Source organism: Myxocyprinus asiaticus, chromosome 16 (genome assembly GCF_019703515.2).
Source record: "Myxocyprinus asiaticus isolate MX2 ecotype Aquarium Trade chromosome 16, UBuf_Myxa_2, whole genome shotgun sequence".
Classification (NCBI taxonomy): Eukaryota; Metazoa; Chordata; class Actinopteri; order Cypriniformes; family Catostomidae; genus Myxocyprinus; species Myxocyprinus asiaticus.
In genome coordinates, this window is record NC_059359.1 from 38965122 (window position 1) to 38979344 (window position 14223).

Below are 14223 nucleotides of genomic sequence, written 5' to 3' on the forward strand. Positions count from 1 at the left end.
CAAATCTTAAATAAAACTTATTAAAACCGTCTGCAAGATCTGTATCTGAATTAAAACCTTCTAAAGCCACATTCTTTTTTTTTATTGACGTCCATTCGAACCATGACCCTTATACATTCCCATGCAGAGCCCAAACTGTTACTTCTCAGTTTATGTTCAACCTCAAATTTATGTTCAAATTCAAACCTGTAATTTAGACCTTTTGTTTCACATGTAATCTGATTTTGAAAATTATGAAGTTCAGGTAAATTCCCCTGCTTAAAAGCACACCCTTTTTTGTAATATAACAATTCTTTAAGATGTTTGCTCACCCATGGCTTACTGTTTGGAAAAAAAAATTATATCCCTTTTCAGAATGAGAGTGTCCCTATTTCTCCCAAAATGGAACAGCAAAAGGACTACTTACATCTCCATTAATCCACTCTAAGATAAATGCATGCCAAGTACTTTTTTCTGACATTGGAAGACTCTTTGAATCTCTGCAGTTGCATGTTGCACATTTGCCAAACCGGCAGATGAGTCAGTGGCTTACAATTTGTCTGACAATAAACTGTATGTATATAATCAAACTAGGGTTTTGGATATTTTGTAATCCATATTTAGCCAATATAATTTCCTGTTTTTATTTATTTATTGCTGGCCATTATCATTATCATCATTATCATTATCATTTTTATTTATTTATTTATTTATTTATTTATTTATTTATTTATTTTTTGCTTTAGCAGAAAAATTTGCTTGTCTGCTAACTTAATTAGTCTGAAAAAAATCTAGCACAGTAATGTTAAATACTTTTGTAACAGCATCATCATGACCATAATAAGAAGTAGTACTTCTATGACAAAAATTACACCAAAAATAGAAACATAAAAACTGTATTTACTAATAAAAAGAACACATAAAATTAAAGCATTTTATAAATCGTCAGTTTCCATATTCCAATTCTTTTTTTATTTATTTTTTTTTTCAAATAGCCTTCTTGTAATTTAACTGTATCTTGATATGGACATAAGGGCATATATCCAGTATAGGCCAATCTGATGTGCATGTTTCATCCATACTTTTCTTTCTGCAAGACTAATGAAGCAAAGCTCATAACGAGCATTTTATTTCTAAGCAATGACAAAATGGTAATTACTAATTACAAGGAATGTCAGGAGAGCAGCATTTAGAATAAATGGAGCTCTATTGACATATTCGTATACACAGCCCACAGCAACATAGTTATATGGTGTCTAAAATGACTAAATCAACACAATTCTGCATGTTTGTAAACAGTTTTTTCTGGGTTAGGTGTTCTTTAGATGAATGACAGGCTTATTGTAGAATTTAACTGCTCTGTTTGTTTTCCCAGGTGGGATATTTGAAATTCAGTGATCTAATCAAATGTAAATTAACTCATTTGCCTACTTTTGACAGACAGCTCTCTTCCAGAGGACTGTCAGAGTACTTGGCAAAAAGCCTCAGAATGCCTGAATCCAGAGACTGCTCAGATCAGAACCACCTGTTAATGAAATACAAACTTCACAAAAACTCTTGATTTGGCTTGCTCTACTGTTGGCTATGATGTTGTAGGTGTAACACTAAAATAATCAGAAAATCTTCAGGTTTAGGCAATGCTTTGGAAATATATATAGCTACAAAAACCTCTTAGAAGGCAAGAGGTTTGGACCACCCACCGAAATCTGTTTTACTGGCTCTCTTAAATAAATAGGCAGCCGTTCAGTCTTAAAAAGGTCAGTTCTAATCACAAGTCTTTGACAGGGGTGCCAGAGCAAAGTTCATACACTTACATAAGCAGAGAACTTCTCTTAGGAAAGAAATATCACAAATGAGATCTCAGTTGTTTTTCCTAGACAGCAAGGAGACCCCAGTGATTTCACATGTGTCGCCTCTAGAGTTTCTGAAGAGATCTCAAAAATGTCTCAAACTATTTTCAAATTTGCCAAGATAGCAAATTCAGCAATCAAAAGTCAGAGTTGTCAATATGAATTTGAACATTTCTCAACACATTTTTCCAAGGCCAGATGATTGGAGCTATGCTAGCCACATAAAATGTATAGCTCTATACTCTTATTGTCTAACTGTCTCTTTTGTTTGTATTTGCAATTCTATGTAATTTTAAAGTATTTTTTTAGAGAATCATTTGGGACAGGTTGATTTTTAAAGCTGAAATGTGTAATTTCTTTGCCTCTAGTGCCACCAAATGGAATTGACCCTTCGCTAAGCTCTGCCCACCTTGGTTACGGTCACTCGCTCTGACAAGCTCTGCAGAACTCCCATAGGTATGAATGGAGATTGCTTTATTTACTATAGCTTTTGCTGTTACATGAATAAATACATAAATGAATTAACGCACATTTTTTTGCTTTAATTTACCTTGGAGGAAATGTGAGTTGGTGTCCTTGCTGATGTTATTCATGCTTATTTGGGAATGAGGACTGACACAGTTTAATCCATAGTATGCTCTTCTTGACATTTATTTAAATATATATATTTTTTAAATAAACAAAGAACACTGCATGTATCCTCTCTAGGTACCTCGTGTCACTATTACAAGTGACCCGGAAACATAGTGTTTTACATTTTTGGATTAGTTTTATAAAATTCCGCTTAAAACTACTCAAACACACATTACTCCCATAGGCTCTTATTGGAAATTAGCAAACGTGTGTCAGAGCAATGGTGGCCCGGCAACAGTTGCTAAAACAGGATTGGTCAGAAATGCTTTTAAGGCAGGTCTTAGCGAAGGGTCAGTTGCAAAAATAATGACTTGTCAAACAGGTTTCCCAAACACTCCCCATTTTGCATTGGTTGGGCAAACAGATAGCCCCACCCAAACTCATGCCATTGGTTGCTATTAGATTTTATGGATATAATCCAGTTGTACGATAAATCTTTAATCTTTAGAGCAGGGGTCAGCAACCTATGGCACGTGTGTTTTATGTGGTTATGAACTGATGGGAAGCTAAACACTATTAAAGCGTGATGAGAAGTGTGATGAGCAAATCATTTGCACATCACGAGCCTCTGACACAGAGGCACAGATTAATTCAGCCTGTGCTTTAAACGCGTCCGCTTTACGTCGGTCACGCTGCGCAGTTGAGCGGATGACATCCTTAATTTTCTTATTTTATTTGTTGCTTTTTCTTTCAGAATAACACTTGATGTAAATAAGATACACAATCAATGTTTGGGATTTTCAGTCCAGCATACATGCTGCCACAATGACGGTGACTAGTCTCAAACGAAAACTACAGGTTTAAAAGTCTGATTTAAATCTAAATTAAACCTGAAAATTTCAGGAATTTGAAAATTCTATTACGTAAAATTAATACGAAATCTTTCACACAATTTCTAGGTAACTAATAAAAAAAATAACTTTAACTGTGGAATGATTGTTTTTATGAGTTGAACTCACATGAACGGCACCACAGAGTCGTAATTATGAGTGGGAAATTCAGGATTTTCTTCGAGCCCAGACTTTTCGAGTTGGGAATGTGTTGATATAAGAATCATGGTGGAAGCAAATTGTTATTGGTAATAATTAATTTTTTTCTTGATTTCGACTGTGCAGTTTAATTTGTATGCGTGTTTTGTACTGTTAATGAAGAGAAGCAATAAAACTTGCCAGAAAATAAGACTCATTTAGCTGGTTAATGCAGCGACAAGCGCTTTCAACTAAACTACATTTCCCATCATTATATGCAGTAGCGGTTTTAACCACCACGCAAACCACTCGAGGAGTGACATGTTGCTCTGGGTACATGCTAGGGCTGCTTGATTATGGCAAAAATCACAATCACGATTATTTTGGTCAATATTGATATCACGATTATTTAACACGATTACTCATTGACTTTGGAAACATCATGTATTTATTGAACTTAAAAATTGTTTTTTTTTAAAAACTTTTTAAGTCTTTTTAACAGTGGATTTCCTTGAACTTGAAATGTAAACTGCACTGGGTAGGGGAGGAGGCTATTATCATATGATAATTATTTTATGTTATGTATGGTAGTCAAATAAAGGAAAGCCTCCATCATCTTCATTTACAGCAGGGGTGCTCAAAGTTCTATTGAATGAGATCGACTTTTTCATCATGTTATTGCAGCAAGATCTACCATGTACAATAAAAGCTATACATTATCACAATACCAAAATTTCAGTAGTCGGTAGTGAATTTTGATGATTCTCAATACCAGCTTCAAAACCACAACAAATAATAACACTAACTAATATATAAATTATGGAAGAATGGTTTCTTAAGTAATTATTCAAGACTAGTAAACAGTCAGTAATAGAATAACAATAAAAAACAGGAATGAATAGAAATAGATTAAAAATAATAGATCAAAATATACAAATTAAGAAAATTCAGTGCTTTTTTTTTACGGTTTTAAAAGTTTTTAACAGTAGTTGGCTATCAAGTATCCAAGTCAACATTCAGAATGAAATGCAACATAAAACTACAACTGGTCTTCATGTATGATTATAATACATGAATACTTTTTAAAGCTACTAAAGTTACCCAGTCAAGAGCAGTGAATGTTTTCTTGTTATGGTTGTTTGCTTATTATAATGACACACTACACTAGACGGCAGCAGGTCTATTAGCTTACATTTACACTTACATTCACTTTAGGCATAACTCATTGTGTTTACATGAATACCTCACTAAGACGGGCATTTTGGTGGAATTTTTAAATGTGTTTGACTGTTCAGATGTGCATTAACATGAGCATTTTCGTAACTTACGCGCATGTTCAGCACACACACATACACCGCCTGTCAATCAAACAGGGCACAGCTTTTCCTAGATCGCTAGCGAATTATAAAATTGCATGCTCTGGATTACTTTCAACAGCAGAATAAGAATATGAACTTTCTAATAAGTGACACAAGCCTAGGCTATCACAAATATAGATGGTTATTGACGTTTTAATCAGTCTGCTTGTCCGGTCGGGTCAGTAAAATTCTCTTTCACTTGCCCCTTCAAAAATCCACTTGCCCCGGACAAGCGTTAATGTCGAGTCCTGATTAAATATTGTATTCAACATTCTCTGATAACAATTTGTTCTCCTGCAGTATAGCTCCTAAAGTAAATGTATGTTTTTTTAAAGGAGTTTTATATATTAATTTGGAAAACAAGCTAAAAAAGACTAATCAAAAGCTTATTTTGTTCCAGTGTATAATTGGCTAAGACTACACTCTCTCACCTTTGTTCACTTCGATCCATCTTTAACTCACAAAAACAAACTTAATAGAGCTGCATATTGCCGATTTTCTTCATGATAAGATACACACAGTGAACGTGACACATATATTATGATTCACTATGTCGTGAGCCATCACGTTATAATCTAGCTGTAGCAAACGTGCGCGAGTGATGAGCATCCCCGCTCCAGAGTGTGCATCAGCCGGGAGAAGATTCAGTTTCTTCCCCAGTCACTTCATGCAACTCATGCCAGTTTCTGAGTTTATTTTTTGAACTTTACATTTACATTTACATTTACTTTTACATTTATTCATTTGGCAGACGCTTTTATCCAAAGCGACTTACAAAAGAGGAAAACATAAGCGAATCATCTTAAGGAGACAGTGGTACGAAAAGTGCTGTATTACAAAGTTTCACTAGCATCAGAACAGTATTCAAAACAATTTAAAGTGCAACAAGAATTTTTTTTTTTTTTAATGACTGGTTAAGTGCTCATGGAAAAGATGTGTTTTTAGTCGTTTTTTGAAGACAGAGAGTGAGTCAGCTTCACGGATGGAGTTGGGAAGGTCGTTCCACCAATGTGGTATGATGAAGCCGAAAGTCCAGGAAAGTGTTTTGGTGCCTCTTTGTGTTGGTACAACAAGGCGACGTTTCTTAGCCGACCGCAGGCTTCTAGTGGGCGCGTAGCTCTGCATAAATGATTTTAGGTATGCTGGAGCAGACCCAGTGACTGTTCTGTATGCCAGCATCAGAGCCTTGAATTTGATACGTGCATCAACCGGCAGCCAGTGGAGAGAGACAGGGAGTGGTGTAACATGTGCTCTCTTTGGTTCATTAAAGACCAGACGTGCTGCTGCATTCTGGAGGGGTCTAATTGCACATGCAGGGAGGCCTGCAATGAGAGCATTACAGTAGTCCAGTCTAGTTATGACAAGTGATTGGACAAGCAGTTGTGTGGCATGTTCAGAGAGGAAGGGTCTTATCTTCCTGATACTGTAGAGTGTAAATCTACATGAACTTGCGGTCTTTGAGATGTGGTCTGTGAAATTTAGTCTGTTATCGATGGTTACCCCTAGATTTTTGACCAATTTGGAAGGCGTTACTGTAGTTGCACCCATCTGCACGGTGATGTTGTGTTCAACAGCAGGGTTGGCTGGAAAGACAAGGAGTTCAGTCTTGGCTTGGTTGAGTTGCAGGTGGTGCTCCTTCATCCAGGCCGAGATGTCTGCCAGGCAGGCAGAAATTCGAGCAGTCACTGTGGTGTCATTGGACTGGAAAGACAAGTAGAGTTGCATGTCATCAGCGTAGCAGTGGTAAGAGAAACCATGTGTCTGAATGATGGGTCCCAGTGATGTTGTGTATATAGAGAAGAGAAGTGGCCCAAGCACTGATCCCTGAGGTACCCCAGTAAGTAGCTGATGTGGCTTGGATACCTCAGCCCTCCAGGCTACCTTGAAGGACCTACCTGAGAGATAGGAATTAAACCAGTCAAGCACAGTTCCTGTGATGCCCAGCGAGAAGAGGGTAGAGAGTAAGATCTGATGGTTGACTGTGTCAAACGCTGCAGAAAGGTCCAGCAGAATCAGGATGGATGATCTGGATTCAGCATTTGCCTGTCTCAGCGACTCAGGGCAGACAGCAGGGCAGTCTCGGTGGAGTGTCCACTTTTGAAACCTGACTGATTGTCATCCAGCAGCTTGTTCTGTGAGAGATAGGCAGAGGTTTGATTGAAAACTGCCCTTTCAAGTGTTTTTGCCATGAATGGGATGAGAGAGACTGGTCTGTAGTGTTCTATTTGTGTGGGGTTAAGTGTGGGTTTCTTCAGCAGCGGGGTTACTCGAGCCTGCTTGAATGTAGTGGGAAAAGTGCCTGTAAGTAGAGATGTGTTAATTATGTGTGTGAGTGCATGTAGAATGGATGGAGAAATGGCCTGGAGAAAGTGAGAAGGAATGGGGTCAAGGGAACAGGTGGTGGGGTGGTTGGAGAGGAGGAGTTTAGAGACCTCAGTGTCAGTCAGAGGAGAGAAAATAGAGATGTGTTTGACAGGGTGTGGTGCTGAGAATGTACTGCTGATGGTTGTAACCTTATTAGTAAAAAATGTGGCAAAGACCTCTGCTGTCAGTGATGTGTCAGGTGGTGGAGGGGGAGGGCGGAGAAGTGTGTTGAATGTTCTAAACAAGCTGCGAGTGTCTGTGGTGCTGTTGATCTTGTTCTGGTAATAGGAGGTTTTTGCAGATTTAATGTTATCTGAAAAAGTTGCAAGCAAAGACTGATATTTACCTAGATCTGCTGGATCTTTAGATTTCCGCCATCTCCTCTCAGCTGCCCTGAGGTCAGTCCGATGTTCACGAAGAATGTCAGACAGCCAGGGGCTGGGTGGTGTAGCACGTGCTGGCCTAGAGGAGATAGGACAGATGTTGTCTAGACAGGTTGTTAAAGTAGAACTTAGTGTGTCTGTGGCAGTGTTTACATTAAGCATGGTAAATACATTTAGTGTGGGAAGAGAGGTAGAGACAGCAGTGGAAAGGCATGAGGGTGAAAGAGAATGGAGGTTACGGCGAAAGGAAACCAAAGGTGGAGACTCTTTTAATGTAGATGGGAGAGTCATGTTGAATTGAACAAAGTAGTGATCAGAGACATGTAAAGGAGTAACAAGAATATTTGAGTTGGTACAGTTACGTTCCAGCTGGTTGCCCGATCTGTGAGTTGCTGTGGTGTGTAGTCTTTCCAAGTCAAATGAGGCCAGGAGAGTATTCAGTTCAGTGGCCTGGGGCTTGTCTTGGTGTATGTTGAAATCACCAAGAACCACAAGTGGCCTACCATCCTCCGGCAAGGAGGACGGCAGGACATCCAACTCCTCAAAAAAGTTTGTCAGCTGACCTGGAGGTGCGATAGATGACAACAACATGTATTTTTGTGGGTTGCATTGTAGTAATAGCATGGAATTAAAAACTAGTATTGTTACATAGTGAAGAGTGTGGTGAAAAAGTCCAGTTGCTATGAATGAGTAAACCAGTTCCCCCACCCCTACCGGTGTGTCGAGGGGTGTGAGAGAAGGAGAAGTTGCTGGAGAGAGCAGCAGGTGTTGCTGTATCCTCTGGAGGTATCCATGTTTCTGTCAGTACCAGGATGCTGAGGGTGGACTGTGTGGCAAAGGCTGGAATGAAGTCAGCTTTGTTCACAGCTGACTGGCAGTTCCAGAGTCCCACTGAGAAAGAGAGCGGAGCAGGTGCTGAAGTGCAAAGCGGCCATAGGTTGTGTGGGTTGTGTTTGGTCTTGCATCGATATCATGTAAACGGTCTGTAACAGATAACAGGGATGTGCTTGAAGGCATGTGTTATTCGTGAAGTAGACATGTTAGTATATAGATGGAAAAGACAAGAGATAAAATTAAAAGATACTTAAGTGCTATGGTGAGTGGTGCCTTGCCTGTGTCCTTGCTCGGTGGACTTGCACAGGTAGACTTGCTGGTCTTTACCCAAGTAGGTCTTCACACGAGGAGGGCTTTACACGAGGGCTACCACTTCCGCTGCCGCTTCCGCATCAGCATTCAAGTCAAATATACACGATGATAATGAGCCATTCAATGAAAAAAAAGCAGGACTTTAATAAAGGATGCTTTACAGATTTAACACCGGGGTGTTTCATTGCGAAACGGAATGTGGCATAATAATTGTTTTATCTCGATTATCTTGTTTTCATTATTGTTGGAAGCCAAAATCGTAATTGAAAATAAAATGTGATTAATTGGCCAGCCCTAGTACACACACGAATACGCTGTAGTCAGTGCACTCAGAGCAGTTCAAGTTAGAGGCTGCCGGGTTCGGGTCAATTTTTCAAGTAGGACTTTGAGTTTGTAATTTATGAAAAAATATATAGGCTCTCTGAACTTGTTTTGCCCACGTGCTCTCACTCACAGATATGTGTGAACGGATGAGTAAGGGGCCGGTCACATTGAAAGTGTTTCTGCATGCGTCTGCTCTGTTTTTTCATTGTTTTCTTATGTAAACACGCTGGACAAATGTCCTTGACTGCTCGCTGTTTCTTCAGTGTCTCTCGCAGGACTGGCGCATTTTTAGATACTGTCAAGTTAATAAGAAATTCAGGTTTCAAAAATACCTGCGTTCTGTTTCATTCATTGCTAGAATGTTTTTAGCACTGTCACAAAGATGTAATGTTCTGAGCAAGTTCATGTTGCAAAGAGGTGACTGTTACAATGTTTAACATTATTCCAGATTGTTCTGCACCAAGAAAAGTTTCAGCGCTTGATAAATGGCATTTTTTTCTCTCCTTTTGCTCTAGTGTGCTGAGGTGCTGCCGTGCCTTGTATGTTTACTGTTACAATACTGTTATGAATGATGCCAATGATGTTTACAAAAAACACAGCCTTTTACAACATGGTGAACAATACACTGCAGCGTCAGAATATAAGAACCAGGTGAAAGTAAAGTAAATAAGACAGGAAAATATCACTAATGTATACAACAATTCCTCAAAGTAATAATAAAAATACTATGTCATATTATAACGACAAACTGGACAACAATAAATAATTGTTGGGTTATGATATTAATAAATAACAACTGAATTCCAAAATGTTAGTGAGTGAAGTAGTAGGTTTTGCACACCCTTTTTGCTAAAAAAAAAAAAAAAAAAATAGTTTTGTAAAATATATGTAGGTAAATATTGCTTTTTTTATCACTGTATTGTGGGAAAAATGGAAAACATGCATTAATGATCTTTAACTAGATTTTTATTTAATTAAACATTTTCAGTGTACTTGGCTACAATGGCTGATAGGATGAATTTAAAATTACGATTTAAAATCAATTTTATGAAATTTAAGCAAAAAGGTTTTTGGTGCTAAAACTCTCTGCCTTCGCTAGTAAGTAAACAAGAGAGGAAGAAATATGAAATTACAAAAAAGTACTTACTTCTCAGGAGGTTGAGTCAGGACTTGATGACTCCTGAGACTCAGGAGGACAGTGATTTACAAGGAAAAATAAAAATTGCATTTCATGTCAAAAAGGTTGCCGACCCCTGCTCTAGAGTGATCTTTAAATAATCTACATTATTATAAGTAAAGCATAAATGTGTAATATTTAGGTTTAATTAAATATTCACTTCTTCATAACATGTACATATTGTTAAAGAATACTCAATTCAGTTTGATGAAAATTTTCCATACAATTAAAATGCATAAAACTTAAAATAAAAAATATTTTTTGAGTGATTAGCTGGCATCGTAGAAAGAATATTATTATAAAAAATGACAAGCTAAACTATGAAAAAGCAACCTCTGTGCAATAATTCCTCTGGGTCATGACAGCCATATGCAGGTTCCTCAATGAGAAATCGTTTGCAGCGCCATACCCAGAATGCTGGATATGAAATAAATGATGTCAATAATTACAGTACAGTATATCTGCAGGACTACGCCATGTGTGATGTTGTAAGCTAGTGAATGAGATCCATAGTAATTATCTTCTGCTTCAATGTCAATGAAACAAAAAGAGATCAGTGCAGAGGCTGTAATTAATTGTGAGGAGATTAAGGCAGAAGAGCTCTATTTAGGCCTTGGTATAGGGAGAGAGTGAGTAGATGTCATACAGGGAAATTTAGAAGCATGACACAGCGGTCAGTGCTGGGGTGGTGGATGAAAGGGAGATGTCATCAGCTGGAAGCAGCAGAAGCCAGGGCCTAATTCCAACCGCCTGCTTCCTGCTTTGCAAATGAAAGCCCGGGGGCCATGGCTGTTGCTACCCTGGACAGTGGGTGTTCAAAGAGGCCACTGGGGTTACTGGGGTTAGGTCTGACAGAGCTGGGGAGAGAGAAAGAAATAGGCAGGGGTGTGGGAACATTTCTCAGTATCTTCCTACTCTCATGCTGAGTATATTTCTATTGTTTGTCCATATAAATTCTAAATTATTTGGCATAGAATGCAGGTTATTACCATTAATGAAAAGTATTATGAAGAACCAAGAAATAGTTCATCCAAAAATGAAATTAAATGAAAAATAATAATAGTCAAAATGATTTACCATCACGTCATTTCAAGCCTAATACAGTTACCTTCCACGGTGCATAAGAGTAAAAATCTTTGATGAACCTTTAAATAGCTCTTGCCATAGTTCTTAGTGATCATGTCTTTCAAGGTCCAAAACTTACACCAAAAAAGCACCATAAAAGTAGTAAAACTAACTAAAACTAAACTATAATTGAAAATTAAAGTAAAAAGCATAAAAAAAAAAAAAAAAAAAAAAAATGTTTCAGAACTGAAGTACAAACCTGGTCTCATTACAAGTCGTAATACTAGTATGAGATGGCGAAATTGTAATTGTACATGTTGGCTCTTACAAAAACTTATGACTTGAGCTCCCATAGAGAAAAGTAAATGAATCAACAAACTGTGCTACTACAATTTTTTAACCCCTTACCCAAAAACAAATCAGGGTTTGAAACGAGATGAGGTAAGCGTTTTTAAGATTTTTAACATTTATCAGTCATTTGCATTGCATAAATTAATATGGAACAAGTAGCCATATTCGTTCAGACATTTCCTTTCTTAAAATAAAGTGTTGGATAAGAAGCTACTTTAAGTTTGATGCCTGTATTGTCTCGATTTGAAATTTTAAGTTTGTTTATTGCTTTTTACCTTTTCATACAAGGCAAGTTGTATGATATCTTATGATTTCGCCATTGCATACAGATTATTACGAGTTGTCATGACAATATGTTGGCAATTAGCCTGCTTAGAATTAGTGGTGCACCGATCAGAAAATTTGAGGCCGATACCGATCACCAATATTTTTTTTAACACTAAGATCGACCGATACCGATTTTGTAAAAATGTGCCCATAGCCACACCTTTGCAAGTTATATTCTGCAGTTAAGTTTATGCCCCACACAGTAAAATTACATTAATTGTGAATTGCTAACATTTATTTGTATTGAAAACAGTTATAAATAGTTCTGTTGTCAATATCAAAGGTCATTGTGACATACTGGCAAACAATAAAAACCACGAGGGCATCACACACAGCAGAGATATGCTCAAAAATAAGAAAGTGTCTATCACCAGCTCCAAAACTGCTCTTGAGGAATCATTTGTATTTATGATTTGTTTACCACCTTTGGTGTTTTGTTGCAATACAAATCACTAATTATTAAGCAAATGCGTGAAGACGCGGTGCTGTTATTTAATGTTAAACAGTTATATCTGTTATTAGTGGCATTGCGACCAACATCAGTCTGATTAAAATTGGGATCCTCATTTAAATTGGGAATAGCGCTGAGATGAGTGACTGATGAGATATTGAGAGCACCTGGAGAGCACGCTTGTTTCATTGACACCGAGAGCGCTCATGTTGAAGGGGGAGAAGCTAATAGCACTCATGATCACTCAACAGTCTCTATCGCTCCACACACCGTCTGATTGTCACGACTCACGTTACATCACGTCTACTCATTTATATTTGCATGTTTATTTGTTGTTTAATTCGTTGTTAACCTCTCCATGCTCACTGTGCAGCGAGTCAGAACAACTACCATAATGACTCTAGAAAATGGGCAGCTTAATATTCATACACATGTTATTCATACACGTTTAAAAAAAACAAAAAACAAAACAGCATATTCATATAACTTACAGCATGTCTGAAAGTTTACATTTGTGAATGCTTAGAATTGCCACCAACTCAACCTCCAGTGGTCACACTGTATGCTTCAAGGGCTGAGCAAGTGCTCATTCATTAGAATAGCAGTGCATGCATGCTGCAAAAAAGATTGGCCCTGAATCTAGGCACAATCAGCCCGATCATGGATTTAAGATGAAAATTGGCCGATTTAGATCGGTGCACCCCTACTTAGAATATACAGTATTACGCTGTATTGGTTTCAAAGAGACCTCTATGCCTTCTGTTCTCTTGGTGGGTTAAAACTCCAAATCGTTTAAGCTCTGTTTGTTGCAGTGGCATTAGCTATGCTTGGTGCTGCAGGTGAGTATCAGGGAGAAGCAGGCATTGACCGATGCCAGCTTTGGCCCTTTATTCCTGCTGACCACTCAACACTGGACAGGGACCTTTAAGGCAACTCTGCCATGCTGTCAACTGCTATAATTACAGCAGCACAGGCCCACTGTCACTTCACTCATTCAGTGTGATTATTAAAGTCAGCAGTGAATCATACACATCTCTGGACATACTACCTCAGCATGCAGTTTATGACAACCTACTTTGAATGAAAACCTGGCATTAATGCAGTCAATCTTAGATTTAGAATTTTCTGAAATGTAAATATTGTATTGATGGATGTATGTATATATATATATATATATATATATATATATATATATATATATATATATATATATATATATATTATATATAATGTATATAGATAGATAGATAGATAGATAGGGTTGCACTGACTAGTCAGGTATCAACAAAATTCTTGCCCATTCTCTGTCTCTGTATCGCACATGCGCATAGCCATGGGCTTCAATTTTAAAAATGGTGGGGGGGTTTGGGACTATAACATCACGAAAAGGGAAAAACTCAATACTTAATAATGAATAGTAGTTAGGTTATGTGTCGTTTACACATGATTATTCTGAAATAAAATGATCTATACATCTAACACTTTCAGTATTGGGATTTTGTTAGTCAGTGGATAAATACATGGATCAGTAAGGCATGAGCCAGAATGGCTGATTTGTTTCATGGTAGTCTTCACTTCTAGAACAAAGAATTCTGGATTCTAATCGTCCCTAACTTAATTGCATCTGTACATTAAGGGGCTTATATCATGAGCAGCGACACATCTGTTTGTCTTTTTCTTTGCGAGTTAAGTGTGCGTCTGGATGCACAAGAGAACATCGCCGCCCATTGTCTTTCAGTGCTACTGAAAACAGCTGTAACGAGCACTCATCATAACATTTAAAAAATCCAGTGCTAGATATGTAAGCGCAGCGTAGTTCTAGCAGGAAGACTAGCAGCTGTACATCA

At 37.7% G+C, this 14223-nt stretch overlaps 1 protein-coding gene across 4 annotated transcripts in view; it reads left to right on the plus strand.

Moving 5' to 3' along the window:
• Positions 1-14223, plus strand: part of LOC127454417 (calphotin-like) — a 192902-nt gene that overhangs the window by 160648 nt on the left and 18031 nt on the right. For 2 of the 4 annotated variants that reach the window (XR_007899524.1, XR_007899525.1), the window contains one exon: positions 2198-2285. The exons of the other annotated variants lie outside the window; for them this stretch is intronic. The gene's annotated coding sequence lies outside the window, so the exon portion shown is untranslated. The remainder of the gene's footprint in view (positions 1-2197; positions 2286-14223) is intronic. 4 annotated transcript variants of the gene reach the window in all.